At 40.8% G+C, this 16,941-nt stretch overlaps 1 protein-coding gene across 1 annotated transcript in view; it reads right to left on the bottom strand.

Annotated features, from left to right (window-relative positions):
- The window catches only part of LOC127663377 (monocarboxylate transporter 8-like), a 47,264-nt gene that overhangs the window by 18,301 nt on the left and 12,022 nt on the right, over positions 1-16,941 (bottom strand). The window lies entirely within an intron of this gene.

Genomic DNA, 16,941 nt, shown 5'->3' with positions numbered 1-16,941 from the left:
CATCTTATAAAGGTTTAGTGGTAAACTCCAGCCAACAGGAGTCGAGGAGGCCCCATTTAAACCCTTACCCCACTATCTCCTACAGAATATGGGTAAACACTCATTTGCTTGGGTTGTTAACGGGCCTCTTCCTCACTGGAAGCAGGGGGCCACAGTTTCTCAGAACTTCAGCCAAGATCGACTCACCGAAGACACACAATTACACACACACACACACACACACACGTCAAATATTAAACCAGTGTCCTTAGACCCCAGACATAAAACTACTTTGAACAATGCAAGCATGCAGTATATGTGTTTGTTTGAGCGTAACATCGATTAAAAGAAGCCAGTGATTTGGAAACAGACACGATGGACTTTCATCTGTGTTATGAGGATGAACAAAGGGTTTGTGTTTGGGTGCATGTGTGCATGGGTACATATGCATTGTTTGTGTGCAACCATAATGAGAATAATGTATGTCCTAATGTGTGTATCTACTCTTATGTTTCTATGTGCAGTCAAATTCAAACAATTGAATCTTTCAGCTAGATCACAGGTAGTGATCTTATTAGTGGTGTTTGCTCAGACAGGCATCACTATTATCATTACTCCATTAAGGACTGTGTGTTTGTTCATATGGTGATGTCACTCCATATGACCCTTACTGTGCCCATGGTGACAGCAGAAACAGAGTATCAGTGAACAAGAACGGAGACATGGTTCTGTCCACTCACCCTCGGACTGCTTTGGTAAGCAAAGGATTCTATTTGTTTACATTTCCTCTGGATGAAAAACACTCAAAAAATAAGCCAGAGAAACCCAAAACTGCCAAACAAGGAACATTATATTCCTCAAACACTCCTGAAATCAAAGTTAGTTCATGAGATTCGTATTTTCTACTTGCTGTTCTTTCATTTTCTCTTTCTTTCTTAATGCCTTCCTACTTTCTTTCTCTCCTTCATTCGCAATTGGACAGGTGGAGGTACGGTATCTGGGGTTCCACTTGGGTCACAGGCAGGTGCATCCCCAAATTGATAAGATCGCAGCAGTTGCTACCTGCAGTGGTGAGACAGTTCCTGGGGCTGGCTGGCTATTATAGAAGGTTTGTGCCTAATTATTTGGACGTCACCATCCCGCTGACCGATCTCACTAAAAAGGAGCCCCAGACCAGTGGTCGGAGCCACGCCAACAGACTTTTATGCAGGTGAAAGCTGCGCTTTGTCGCGGGCCGTTGTTACATGCTCCTGATTTTGCTCTCACTTTTGTTGTACAGACCAACTCGTCGGACAGGGGGTTGGGAGCTGTGTTGCCCCGGGTGGTCGAAGGGGAAGGATTGCCGACTCCCGCTTCCTTCTTGCACCCCATCACGAACTTGTTCGTTCTTCTCCTCATTCCTTCCTTCTTCCGTACTTTTCATTTTATCTTCCTTCTTTCTTTACTCCTTCCTTCCCTAATTACGTCTTTCTTTTCCTCCCTCCTTCATACTTCCTCCTTTCTTTATTTCCTCCTTCCTTTCTTTTCCCTTTTCCTCCCTCCTTTCTTTATTTACTCCTTCCTTTTTGCTCTTTCTTTCATTCTTTCTTTTCCTCTCTCCCTCCTTCATACTTACTTTTTCTTTTTCTCCTTCCTTTCTTTATTTCACTCCTTTCTTTAGCTCTTCCTTACCTATTTACTTCCATTTTCTGTTTTTCTTTCCTTTCATCATTTAATTCCTTCCTACTTTTCCCTTCTTTCTTCTTCCCTCCCTAATACTGTCTCTTTCCCTCCTTCCCTCTGTCTTTCTTTTCCTTCCTCCTTCATACTTCCTACTTTCTTTATTTCCTCCTTCCTTTCTTTTACTCTTTCCTGCCTTCTTTCTTTTCCTCCCTCCTTCATATTTCCTCCTTTCTTTCTTTGACTCTTTCCTGCCTTCTTTCTTTTCCTCCCTCCTTCATACTTCCTCCTTTCTTTCTTTTACTCTTTCCTGCCTTTCTTTTCCTCCCTCCTTCATACTTCCTCCTTTCTTTCTTTTACTCTTTCCTGCCTTTCTTTTCCTCCCTCCTTCATACTTCCTCCTTTCTTTCTTTTACTCTTTCCTGCCTTCTTTCTTTTCCTCCCTCCTTCACACTTTATTTCCTCCTTCCTTTCCTTTCCCTTTTCCTCCCTCCTTTCTTTATTTACTCCTTCCTTTTTGCTCTTTCTTTCATTCTTTCTTTTCCTCTCTCCCTCCTTCATACTTACTTTTTCTTTTTCTCCTTCCTTTCTTTATTTCACTCCTTTCTTTAGCTCTTCCTTACCTATTTACTTCCATTTTCTGTTTTTCTTTCCTTTCATCATTTAATTCCTTCCTACTTTTCCCTTCTTTCTTCTTCCCTCCCTAATACTGTCTCTTTCCCTCCTTCCCTCTGTCTTTCTTTTCCTTCTTCCTTTCTTTCCTCCCTACTACTTTTTTTTACTCTTTCCATTTATGCTTCCTTTTTCACTCCTTCCTTCCCACTTCTTTCCTCCCTCCTTTCTTTTGCACCTTCTCTTTGTCTTTCTTTTCCTCTTTCCTTTCAAATTCATTCTTTCTTTAATCTTTCCTTCTTTCTCTCCTTCCTCCTTTCTTTCACTCCTTCATACTTTCTTCCTTCTGCCTTTTTCTCCTTCTTTCTCTTCTTCATTCATTCTTTCCTCCTTTCCCACTTTCTTTCCTTCCTTCCTTTACGCCTTCCTTTTTTCTCTTCATCCTCTATTCATGCATTTTGCTCGCACGCCTGCTAGTTTTTGTCTTTACGCTTCCCTCCTTCATTTTATTCACTCTCTCATTCTTGCTCTATTTTGTTCAAAATCACACGGTCCAAATTCTCTCTAATGAGTTTGCTTCTCATGTTCTTTATTAGTAAAAGAGAGAAAGGACAGAAATGAAGGCAGCCCTCTCTCTTGAACCAAAAGAAAGAGGAAAGACAGAGTGTGAGGGAGGAAGAGAGAAGAGGAAATAAGGAAACAAGTGACCCACTAACAGTGACAGATGCTCTCTGACAGATTGTGGATAAAGAAACACAGCCGTGGGGAAGCATGGATCGCCTGCTCTACATCTCTTTCTTCCTCCATCACGCCTCATTCCCTCATCCTCTCTCTCCCGCTCACTCTACACATCTGTCCTCACAATCCCCCTCCTCTTTCTCTGTCTGGGTCTCACTAAACCTGTTAAGATCATGCCCATATTTCACCCCACTTTGAGATTGAGATTTAATTGCATTTAGATTTACATGACAATTAAGCACCGCCTCTCCCCTCATTCACATAACCAAAATGCATAAAAGCCTTAGTGTTGCAATGACAGTTATGATACCCACAAAAGCATATTCCTCCAGGGACATCTTGGCTCTACATGTGGCTATGCAGTGAGTTTCAAAAGCATTTAATGTCTTATTATTTATCCTACTGTTTCTTTCTTCTCTATTTCAAAAAAATAACAAAAGATCAGTGGTGTTCAGCGCTGCACAGTAGTGTGAGACACAAGCTAGATTGAGGTGGGTCAGGCAGCTTTGCTTCATACCTGCATAAGAACAAACCTACAGGCTATTACAAATGAAACCTGTGAAATGCAGGAATTGCTGGAATGTGCCGACATTCCTTCTCATAACTCAAGCTTTCCTGCAGACTCAAAATGCTGTAGAATCAGTTAAGAAATCTTCCCACACATGCTGTAAAATAAGTTCATAATCTCCCAACAGCTGCTCTAGAATCAGACAGGGGCGGAGCCAGGAGATTTTCAAAGGGGTGGCCAGGCAGGGGCAAGCGATCAGTCTGTAGTGGCATAGAAATATTCGGGCAGCATTTTTATATCGTCGGACTGTGGGGGAGGGGGAGGTTTGGCGACCTTGGTGTGCGTACAGCTTAAGTACAGAGATGATTTCACCTATAAAGAACTAAATTGCGGCCGGGACAGAGAGGTTTGGCGACCTTGGTGTGCGTACATGGTAAATGGTCTGCACTTATATAGCGCCTTTTTAAGTCTTAACGGTATTCAAAGCACTTTACACTGTGACTCGTTCACCCATTCATTCATACATACACCAATGGCAGCAGAGCTGCTATGTAAGGTGCTAGCCTGCCATTGGGAGCAACTTGGGGTTCAGTGTCTTGCCCAAGGACACTTCGGCATGTGGAGTCATGTGGGCCGGGAATCAAACCGCCAACCCTGCGATTAGTGGCCGACCCGCTCTACCACCTGAGCCACAGCTGCCCCACATCTTAAGTGCAAAAAAATTACTAAAACAGCAACTGCGGCCGGGACAGAGAGGTTTGGAGACCTTGGTGTGCGCACATGTTAAGTACAGAGATGATTTCACCTCTAAAGAACTAAATTGTGCCAAAAAATTTACTAAAACAGCAATTGCGGCCACGCCCACCCCCTAGCTCCGCCTCTGGAATCAGAATTTCTAATCTCTTAAAGCATGTTATATAATTCATGTTTACAATCGTACAACACATCTAAAATTTGAGTTTATAATCTCACAATATATAATGTATAATCAGAGTTTATAATATCCCAACACATCTATAACCAGGGATTATAATCTCACAACACATGATCTAAAATCAGAATGGATATTCTCTCAAAGTATTAACTATAATTAGCATTTATAATCTCCCAAAATATATTCTATAATCAGGCGTTAATGGTCATCACATGACTCGTGTCAGCGCTGCAGAATACATTGAAGTCTATGAAGTGGAAATTGAATCTCTCAACACACAATATTATCTTTAACCAGAGATTATAATCTCACAACATAAAATCTTTTTTAGGGTGTGTTCACTCTTGGCTGTTTTGGTTCGATTAAAACGAACGAACTCTGGTGCTATTGCTCTGTTAGTGCGGTTCATTTGAATAAGTGTGAACGCCGTCACCCGAACCTAAACAAGCAAAACGAGACTGAAAAGTGGGTCTCGGTCCGCTTCAAACGAACTCTGGTACGGTTCGATTGATATATGAACGCAACATGGACCAAAGACATCTAAACGGACCAAAAACAGGAAGTAATTTGCCTAATACTGACCTCAAGCATACCTGGTTCTTCTCATCATAGCTGTTGCCCATTACAGTTCGGGACAGGTGTCAAAACCGCCGTCAGCCGTTCTTGCTGCATATATTCATTTGTGTGTGCAACAGCGGAATTTCTGGTGCTCTTGTGACACCTTTACACATTTTAATAACTCTTCGTTTGTTCTCAGCTGGTAAAAATACCACCATATATACTGTATATAAATATAAAGAGTGCATTTCGCCCAGTAGTCAGCATTGTTTCGGATGTTCGGCAAGTTCTGTCAAAAAATATACGTCATAAAAGTTGTCCAATCAGGTCGTGATTTTCCCTGATGCCTTTGGTTTTGTATCGTTAGGTTCAGTGTTAAAAATGCCAGTTTGAACCAACCTAAACGAACCAGGACTAAAAGTATCATTTTCTTTTTTTGGTCCGGACCGAGAGGACCAAGAGAACCGAACTACAACCAAGTGTGAACACACCCTTAATCTCCCAACACATGATCCAGAATCAGTTTAAGTGCATAGAGCCACAATCACCATTTAGTGCCAAGAGTATTTCTGTAGAATTAATTTAATTTAGATTTATTCTCAATTTGAACGTTCCTGGATCATTGATATTCATTGATCATATCACTATGGTGACACTGGCTTTGATACAAATGGGGACATTCGGCTCAAAACCATCACGACCATCTTTGCTTGTGGTCTTAAACAAATATGACCAAATATGTGAATTTGTCAATACTGATATTCACAATACACGTCCAAAAGCAGGAGGGGAATTCTTCTCATCTTTGTCCTTTTGCCACCAGCTCTTCCATTAAATGGGAAAGCTAATATCACAGACGGACAGAGCACATGTCTTAAATCTAGCAGAAGAAACTGATTTTGTGCACTTAGCTGTCTGTCTGTATCTGCACACACACAGTCCCCAGATGCACATACTGAGGTTGAAATACTCGAATCAGATTCGTTTGGCAGCACCGCACACACAAATCAGTGGTAGAATGGAGAATCACGCCGCTTGTGTAAATGTGCATTGCTATTGAGCTTTGGTAAAAAGTGATGCATTATAACCAACAGTGTCAGAAATGTACTTTTCCATTAAGGGACAATTATCTATCCTCTGGATTACATTTCCAGGTGCATTTCTTTATGCGCTGTGGCTCAGGTGGTAGAGCGGGTGGACTGCCAATCGCAGGGTTGGCGTTTTGATTCCCGGCCCACATGACTCCACATGCCGGAGTGTCCTTGGGCAAGACACTGAACCCCAACTTGCTCCCAATGGCAGGCTAGCACCTTGCATGGCAGCTCTGCCACCATTGGTGTGTGTGTGTGTGTGTGTGTGTGTGTGTGTGTGTGTGTGTGTGTGTGTGTATGGGTGATTGGGACACAGTGTAAAGTGCTTTGGTAACCTCTAAGGTTAAAAAAGCGCTATATAAGTGCAAACCATTTACCATTTAGCATTCGTTAACCATTATGAGGGCTGTAGAACAGAGGAGGGCGGGGCCAGGCTGGAACAACGCACGCCCGGCCCCAATCAGCCTGATGGGGGCGCGCGAGGGATAAAGGCGGGCGGTGACGCCAGCTCAAGAGAGAGAGAATTACAGGCAGCTGCTCTGTGTTTATGTTTATGTTTGTGTGTTTTTGGTTCAGTTTATTATTAAACTATTATTTATATTGCCAAGCCGGTTCTAGCATTCTCCTTTCCCTTATAACCCTTTACAAGGGCATAATAATATATAAATCACAGTAGGTGTACATGGGCCACAATTATAATATAAACTACTATATTAGCTTTTCAGCTTTTACAAAGGAATTCATTACGGGCCGGGGCATTTTTCAGTCACATGATTTTGATATTCAGGGGCTTTTTGGCACCAACCCTCTTATAATTTCTGCCCTTGATTATAACTAATCTAGTTGCAACATTCAAAGTAGATTTAGCACAAGATTTATATGGTTTTTATTCTAACAGGTTTATACCTGAATGTAATGATTTATTTTTCTATTATATCTTTCTATTGGTCTTACTGGCAAGAAACTTTATGGCATACAATTATTTTCTATTCTGCATATTTCCATTTTGAAGTCAACATGATATGACATTTGCAACCCAATGATGTGGCGTATCTGTGAATAAAACAGGATATTCAGCTAGAAAAAATGTGGGACTTAATAGTTGTTAGTTAAAGGAATATTCCAGGTTCAATACAAGTTAAGCTCCGTTGATGGCATTTGTGGCATAATATTGATTACCACATGAATGATTTTGACTCATCCCTCAATTTCTTTAAAAAAGCAAAAATCTGGTTTACAATGGAAGTCAATGGGGGCCAATCTTTAAATGTTAAAATACTCACCGTTTCAAAAGTATCACCACAAGACGTAACCAATATGAGTGTCAACATGATTTTAGTGTGATAAAGTTATATCCAATTTTACAACTTTGTTGCCATGACGATGTAAACCCTAAAACGATGATTTAAACAACGTTACAGCTCAAATAATACACACGTTTATACAGAAGAATTAATGTATGTGCTTCACATAAACCCTCCATTCACTTCCATTGTAAGTGCCTCAATGTAACCTCGATTTATTGCTTTTTTTAAAAAAGGAGGGATGAGTCGAAATATTTGTTTATTATTTTATTGATATTATGCCACGAAATGCTGTCGATTGAGCTGACTCATACTGAACCCAGAATGTCCCTTCAGCATAAATAAAGTGATAGGTGATATCTGCCTATGTTGTGTTAGCGACGGAGCAAGTTTATACATTTTGATTAAAGGTGCAGTGTGTAAGATTCAGAAAGCCTTGTTATTAGTGACACCTGTGGCCGTTAAGTGAACTGCAGCAGCTACCTGTTGCTCGCGCTCGTGCACACACTCCATAGTGACGCGAGCGAGCATCCGCCAACACAATGACGTAACGTACAAAGAGACTGAACGTGATTCACCGGCATCATGCTGACAGATGAGGTAGCATAATTAAAATTACACAGTTATAAGTGTTTTACTACAAACTAAAACTACTTATCAGCTAACATAGCATACTGACACTGATTAAGGTTAGCAAGGTTAGCAAGATCAAGTGAGCTAAAATAACACCGATCAATCCTTATGGCACTATATTTCACATGCTTTGCAGTTCTGTAAGCGTACCTGTCCAAAAAGAAGAACGCCAATTCAGGGTCGGTTTTGATCCCCAAAACCGAACGAAGGTCCCTCCAGGAATCAAATGCCCTGCCGATGTTCACTCTAGTTTTCGCTCAACCACGATCACGTTCCCGCTTAGCCAGACGGGATTCAGTAGATAAATGTTTTTTCGGTTCACTCAGAGTTTGTGTTGGGAGTCGGACGTTTGCTGGATTTCATCTCTAAGATAATGTTACCTAGTGTAGCGTTGTTGTCGCTGTTGATTAGCGGAAGAGACGCTACTGAGGCTCTCGGGAGCGCGCATAAACGTCACATCCTTTGGATTTTCCTGGCAAAAGCGACCCGCTCCCTTCACATGAAAATCAGTCTACAAGCAACCTAGGAATGGCGTGAATGGCTCATTTTTTAAGTTGCATTACAAGCTGTTCACACATTGGCAAATAACAAGCTGAATATTACATGAACATTTTTACATATTTCACCTTTAAATATCAGTCATTTATTTTTCTCTGCATGCTGATTAATTGTGCACAACAAGCCAAGGAAAGTGAATTCAGAAAGTGTATTTCAATTTTCCTTTGAGATGTGTCTAACATTTTAGAAAAATATGTCTTGCATAATCAGTCCTTGGTTGGAAAACAAAAAGAAAAACAAGTAGTACCTGAATGACAGCGTGGGTCAGACTCCAAACACAGACTGTCTCTGTATTTGTCTTGGATGCATTAATGCTCACCGGCACTCACATACTATCAGTTACATGCCAGACAGAAAACGAACGCTTTCACCTTTCACCAACACTCGTCTACTGTTCTCCCATTCAACTCATTTCACCTGTGCAGGAAAGGCAAGGGCCCGTTCACTGTGTCCTTTAACCAGAACATGTACATATATTCAACGCTCTGTCAGCACACGGCACTGAATTTCAGGATTTAAATTGTTTCCCAACCTTTTTTCTGGCACGGCACACCACTATCCCACTTTTCAAGAACTTGTCCGTGTTTTCTGACCATCTTAGTAGCGTTTTTACTTGTAATGTTTGAAATTTGGCTATGCAAAAAAAAATAAAAGAGTCATAGAGGTAGGCTTCGTTGTGTGAGGTCACCGGTGGCAAGAGTGCTAAATGGGCAGGGCTGGACTGGTAATCTGGCAGACCGGGCATTTTCCCAGTGGGCCGAAGCACTTTGGTGCAAGCGCTGCAGCGCTGACACAAGTCATGTGATGACCATTTACACGTATAAACATCACTCACTTCATAGACTTCAATGTATTCTGCAGCACTGACACGAGTCATGTGATGACCATTAACGCCTATAAATATCACTCACTTCATAGACTTCAGTGTATTCTACAGTGCTGACACAAGTCATGTGATGACCATTAACGCCTATAAATATCACACACTTCATAGACTTCAATGTATTCTGCAGCACTGACGTGAGTCATGTGATGACCATTAACGCCTATAAATATCACTCACTTCATAGACTTCAACGTATTCTGCAGCACTGACACGAGTCATGTGATGACCATTAACGCCTATAAATATCACTCACTTCATAGACTTCAGTGTATTCTACAGTGCTGACACAAGTCATGTGATGACCATTAACGCCTATAAATATCACACACTTCATAGACTTCAATGTATTCTGCAGCACTGACGTGAGTCATGTGATGACCATTAACGCATATAAATATCACTCTCTTCATAGACTTCGATGTATTCTGCAGCGCTGACAAGAGTCATGTGATGACCATTAACGCCTATAAATATCACTCACTTCATAGACTTCAATGTATTCTGCAGCACTGACGTGAGTCATGTGATGACCCTTAACGCCTATAAATATCACTCACTTTATAGACTTCGATGTATTCTGCAGTGCTGACGCGAGTCATGTGATGACCATTAACGCCTATAAATATCACTCACTTCAGAGACTTCAATGTATTCTGCAGCGCTGACAAGAGTCATGTGATGACCATTAATGCCTATAAATATCACACACTTCAGAGACTTCAATGTATTCTGCAGCGCTGACAAGAGTCATGTGATGACCATTAATGCCTATAAATATCACTCACTTCATAGACTTCAATGTATTCTGCAGCGCTGACAAGAGTCATGTGATGACCATTAATGCCTATAAATATCACTCACTTCAGAGACTTCAATGTATTCTGCAGCGCTGACAAGAGTCATGTGATGACCATTAACGCCTATAAATATCACTCACTTCATAGACTTTAATGTATTCTACAGCACTGACGCGAGTCATGTGATGACCATTAACGCCTATAAATATCACACACTTCAGAGACTTCAATGTATTCTGCACTGTTGACAAGAGTCATGTGATGACCATTAATGCCTATAAATATCACTCACTTCATAGACTTCAATGTATTCTGCACTGTTGACAAGAGTCATGTGATGACCATTAATGCCTATAAATATCACACACTTCAGAGACTTCAATGTATTCTGCAGCGCTGACGAGAGTCATGTGATGACCATTAACGCTTATAAATATCACTCACTTCATAGACTTCAATGTATTCTGCAGCACTGACGCGAGTCATGTGATGACCATTAACGCCTATAAATATCACTCACTTCATAGACTTCAATGTATTCTGCAGCACTGACGTGAGTCATGTGATGACCATTAACGCCTATAAATATCACACACTTCAGAGACTTCAATGTATTCTGCAGTGCTGACGAGAGTCATGTGATGACCATTAACGCCTATAAATATCACACACTTCATAGACTTCAATGTATTCTGCAGCGCTGACGTGAGTCATGTGATGACCATTAACGCTTATAAATATCACTCACTTCATAGACTTCAATGTATTCTGCAGCACTGACGCGAGTCATGTGATGACCATTAACGCCTATAAATATCACACACTTCAGAGACTTCAATGTATTCTGCAGTGCTGACGAGAGTCATGTGATGACCATTAACGCCTATAAATATCACACACTTCAGAGACTTCAATGTATTCTGCAGCGCTGACGTGAGTCATGTGATGACCATTAACGCTTATAAATATCACTCACTTCATAGACTTCAATGTATTCTGCAGCACTGACGCGAGTCATGTGATGACCATTAACGCCTATAAATATCACTCACTTCATAGACTTCAATGTATTCTGCAGCACTGACGTGAGTCATGTGATGACCATTAACGCCTATAAATATCACACACTTCAGAGACTTCAATGTATTCTGCAGTGCTGACGAGAGTCATGTGATGACCATTAACGCCTATAAATATCACACACTTCAGAGACTTCAATGTATTCTGCAGCGCTGACGTGAGTCATGTGATGACCATTAACGCTTATAAATATCACTCACTTCATAGACTTCAATGTATTCTGCAGCACTGACGCGAGTCATGTGATGACCATTAACGCCTATAAATATCACACACTTCATAGACTTTAATGTATTCTACAGCACTGACGCGAGTCATGTGATGACCATTAACGCCTATAAATATCACACACTTCATAGACTTCAATGTATTCTGCACTGTTGACAAGAGTCATGTGATGACCATTAATGCCTATAAATATCACACACTTCAGAGACTTCAATGTATTCTGCAGCGCTGACGAGAGTCATGTGATGACCATTAACGCTTATAAATATCACTCACTTCATAGACTTCAATGTATTCTGCAGCACTGACGCGAGTCATGTGATGACCATTAACGCCTATAAATATCACTCACTTCATAGACTTCAATGTATTCTGCAGCGCTGACGAGAGTCATGTGATGACCATTAACGCTTATAAATATCACTCACTTCATAGACTTCAATGTATTCTGCAGCACTGATGCGAGTCATGTGACATTTACAAATAAATCATTGTTCTTCACAATCACAAAAGTGACCGATTATGGTTTCAAAATGTCGAATTTCACAGAAAGGTGAGGAGTTTTGATCCCTGAAATTATCTTTATTCATTTTGTGGAATTTGATAATTTGATAACGGCACACCTGACAACAGGTCAGTGGTTGGGAAACACTGCTGTAGTCTATAATAATGTCAGATTTAAATCAGACTCAATGAACCATTTAACGGTGTAGAAACACATCTTTATGTACTGCACACACCTGCACAAACATGCTGCCTTAAAGTCTTCTTGGGAAGTTTCTACTTGCAAATTGTAATTGCGATGTGATTTTGCACAAAATAAAATGTAAACATTACACATTTTGTTCACTATTTGTCTATACTCAATAAAATGAATCACAAACGATGCACATCTGAAGGCTGCAAAATATGCAAAAAAAAAAAAGTTTTTCTATTCGACTCTTCCCAATAACTGATGATCGGATGAATCTCACAAATGCAGAGAGTCAACGGGTATAAAGAGCATTTAAGTTCATGTGGTCCAGATGTACATACAGTTAATATGAGTCCATGCAGTATAACAATAGTGTGTTTGTTAGGAGAAAAAGAGAGATACTTGATGCAAAGAGAGTGATAATGAATGACGTTGGAGTGTGTGTATGAAATGCCATTAGGGTGAAAAGCACCTGATGTAAAAAGCTGAATACTAATTACGGCTCATTGACATAAGGGCATGTTTTTGTTTGCTGATCTATTATTTTATTCAAAAAACCATTAAAAACAGTAATTCATACAGACGATGGCTTAAATACACCTCTTATATAATGAATACATTTGAAAAAGAAATTTCTGAATTTAAAATTAATTTGGACATTTTTTGAGGGGCATTTTTTTTAAGTCAAAATTTAAGGATGCAACAATTGTCACGAGATTGTAATAATACTACAAAATTGTTAAAAGACTCAAATAAACCTTATGAAGTAGTTTATAAAACTAGTATTATTTTTAATTGGAAAAAAGGACTCATTATTAATATTTGAAAAACTTCTGCATGCCACATCAAAGTCAGTTTGCAACAAACATGCAGAAAATGTGATAAAAAAAAACATAAACAGGAAATGATGTCACAGAGAGTACCCTTGTAGACCCTCATGACCCTCATGCCTGAAGGTAGTCTGAATTACGTTTCTTAAAAATATCAGATAATTTGACCTTTTTGACATGGCAAGGTAAGTTCAGGGTTACAAATGTGAAATTGCACTTTTTGACAACGAGTTGATAATTTGCGGGCTGGACTCAGATGAACAGCAATTAGTACTTAAATAGTGAGAGAACTGTAGTGACAGCCGGAGCAACAGCCCTTCTGTGCAGCCCTCTTCGTGTGAAGACCTATCTCGGGTAAAGACCTGCGAGTTTACCTGTGCGAGTCCACCAAGCAAGGACACTGGCAAGGAGCCAGCCACTATGCTATGTTTTGCCCCTTCTCTTTTTCGCTCATAGTTATTCTTTATTCTTCTCGTAATATGTGTTTTCAGTATATTCCTGTTGTCTCATGCAGGCAAAAATCTACAGACACACACACACTGTAGACTACGCACTCCACAGCACCTTAGGTCACTTAGCAATGCCTCTCCAAAGCCCCTCTCAATCTCTGTTGGACTGCGGAACTGCCAGTTAGCTGTCTGGCCTTTGCCAGTCAGTAAAAATCAATGTCTTGGCTCTGACTGAGACACGGATCTGCAGAGACAACACTGCAAATGCCTCAGCTCTCTCAACAAGGGCTGCAACTTATGATTCATTTGAAAATAAATTGATCGTATTTCTTTGATTAATGAGATAAAAAAAAAAAGAAATGGAATTTCCAAAGCCTGAAACATCAAAAGTAAGGCCTGGGTAGCTCAGCAAGTAAAGACGCTGACTTCCACTCATGGAGGCATGAGTTCGAATCCAGGGCGTGCTGAGTGACTCCAGCTAGGTCTCCTAAGCAACCAAATTGGCCTGGTTGCTAGGGATGGTAGAGTCACATGGGGTAACCTCCTCATAGTCTATAACCACTATAATGTGGTTCTCGCTTTCGGTGGGGCGTGTGGTAAGTTGTCCTTGGATGCCGCGGAGAATAGCGAGAAGCCTCGACACATGCTATGTCTCCGTGGTAATGCGCTCAAAAGCCACGTGATAAGATGTGCGGATCGACAGTCTCAGACACAGAGGCAACTGAGATTCTTCCACCACCACCCGGCTTAAGGCGAGTCACTATGCCACCAAGAGGACTTAGAATGAATTGGGCATTCCACATTGAGGAGAAAAGGGGAGAGATTTTTTTTTTTATGTATTAATATTATTATAATTACTTTCAGTACACATGCAGTTCCTTTTATTACTTGTTACATTATTTACTGGTGGATTCAGACTTTACAATTGGCATTATCAGGACAATCAAATATGAGGACCCTTAGCATTATTATACATTATATTCAGCATTATCTACAGTTTTAATATAGTACAACCATCTGTAAACACAGTGCAGATTCACTCTCACGCTGGAAGTCTCATCCCTCATTGTATTACATGCACTTACATGATGAGAAATTATCTAAAACACTTTAACACCTGAACACCCAACACCAGTGGGCATCACGGACGATGCTTCTACATGCTTACCGCAAATATCTAACTAATAGATAATGAAGAGCTAGATGAATTGAGGTCCTCATTCCCTGAGGACTGTACTCCTCTGGTGGTCCTTGGGGACTTTAACACCCATCTGGAAAAACCTCAAGCGGCTGAATTTCTAGCTCTTCTGACCTAATTTGACCTTACAAGACTGCAAACCCCTGCATCTCACAGAGCAGGGATACAGCTAGATCTCATCCTTACACGCAATTGTATCTCCAATAATCCCCTTGTTACCCCTCAACATATCTCTGGTCATTTCTTCATCCAATTTTCTGTTACTCTCCCTTCTCCCTTTACCTCTTACTCCACCTATGGATTCCTTCCACCGCAACCTTCGCGCTCTCTCACCCACTCGCTTCTCTTCCATAATCTCAGCATCCCTTCCCTCCACTAACCATTTCTCTTCACTTGAATTAAATGAAGCTACAAATGCTCTTTGCTCAACATTAACTTCTTGCCTTGATATTGTCTGTCCTCTTACCTCCAGGCCAGCACGTGCCACACCCTCCAGCCCTTGGCTGTCGGAGACACTTTGTGATCACCGAACCAAGCTGAGGGCTGCGGAAAGAAAGTTGCACAAGTCAAAAGACCCTGCTGACCTGTGTATGTATCAATCACTTCTCTCTCTTTTTTCTTTAGAGTTTCTCCTGTTAAAATTGACTATTACCAGAGCAAGATCAGTAATTTCTCTATCCTCCTATCACATCCTACTAATTCTCTGGCTGCTGATGACTTTGTCATGTTTTTTACCAACAAGGTAATGCACATCAGCAGCCAGTTCTCTACACCTAACACCCACAGCTACTCTCTTCCAATATCCCATCCTCTGTTTTCCGCTTTCTCTATTCTCTTCCCCGAGACTGAGGTCTCTAAAGTGCTTCTTTCTAACCATTCTACCACCTGCCCACTTGACCCAATCACCTCTTATGTAAGCTGCCTCTCCATCAATCTTGCCTGCACTCACACACATTATCAATGCATATCTCACAACTGGAAACTTTCCCAATATATTCGAGCAGGCTTGAGTAAACCCACTGCTTAAAAAACAACACAAAAACCCAACAGTAGTCGAAAACTACAGACCGGTCTCTCTCATACCCTTTCTGTCTAAAACTCTTGAGAGGGTTAATATTCAACCAGTTGTCTGCTTTTCTCTCACAGAACAACCTACTCGACAGACATCAATCTGGCTTCAAAAAAAGGACACTCAACAAAGACTGCCCTTAAGCAGTCGAGTAACCCCACTGCTAAAAAAAACCCAACTCAAAACCCCACAGTAGTCGACAACTACAGACAATCTCTCTCATACCGTCCTGTCTAAATCTCTTGAGAGGGTCGTATTCAACCAGTTGTCTGCTTTTCTCTCACAGAACAACCTACTCGACAGACATCAATCTCACTTCAAAAAAGGACACTCAACAGATACTGTCCACTTGTCAGTAGCTGAAACCCAGCGACTGGCGAGAGCTAATATATTCAAGAAGGCTCAAGTAACCCCACTGCTTAAACCAACACAAAACCCTACAGTAGCCAACAATTACAGACCGGTCTCTCTCATACCGTCCTGTCTAAAACTCTTGAGAGGGTCGTATTCAACCAGTTGTCTGCTTTTCTCTCACAGAACAACTTACTCAACAGACATCAATCTGGCTTCAAAAAAGGACACTCAACAGAGACTGCCCTCTCGTCAGTAGCTGAAACCCTGTGACTGGCATGAGCTAATACATTCAAGCAGGCTTGAGTAACCCCACTGCTTATATAACCAACACAAAACCCTACAGTATTCGAGGAGAAGCGATTTATCTACAGGAGTCTGCACTTGCATGTAAGTGTGTTTATTTAATTGTTTACTTTGTTGTAGAGTGGTATTCATTGCCAGACTTGTGTTGTTTGTTTACTCTCTTGAACTGGCATCACATGTGTTAGTGTGTGTGCTATATTGTTTTGACTTATTCACTGCTAGATTTGAGTTTTTTTGTCCAGTGTGTGTAAAACCATCGTTGATTTTAGTGTCTATAAACAGTGCTTCACTTGTTGTACGGTAATATTTATTGTTAAAATGTTGCATCATTTATTTGCGGTGTACTGAAGTCGCGTTTGTTCCCACGCTTGTCACCTCACGCGACCCGTAGTTTTGGTTCCCCATGTGTCCACCGAGAAATTACACAGCCAAGGTGCCACTCACCATAGCACTTAAGTATTTATACTTATTTTCCTTCT

Source organism: Xyrauchen texanus, chromosome 23 (genome assembly GCF_025860055.1).
Source record: "Xyrauchen texanus isolate HMW12.3.18 chromosome 23, RBS_HiC_50CHRs, whole genome shotgun sequence".
NCBI lineage: Eukaryota > Metazoa > Chordata > Actinopteri > Cypriniformes > Catostomidae > Xyrauchen > Xyrauchen texanus.
This window is presented reverse-complemented; position numbering and strand designations above follow the sequence as displayed.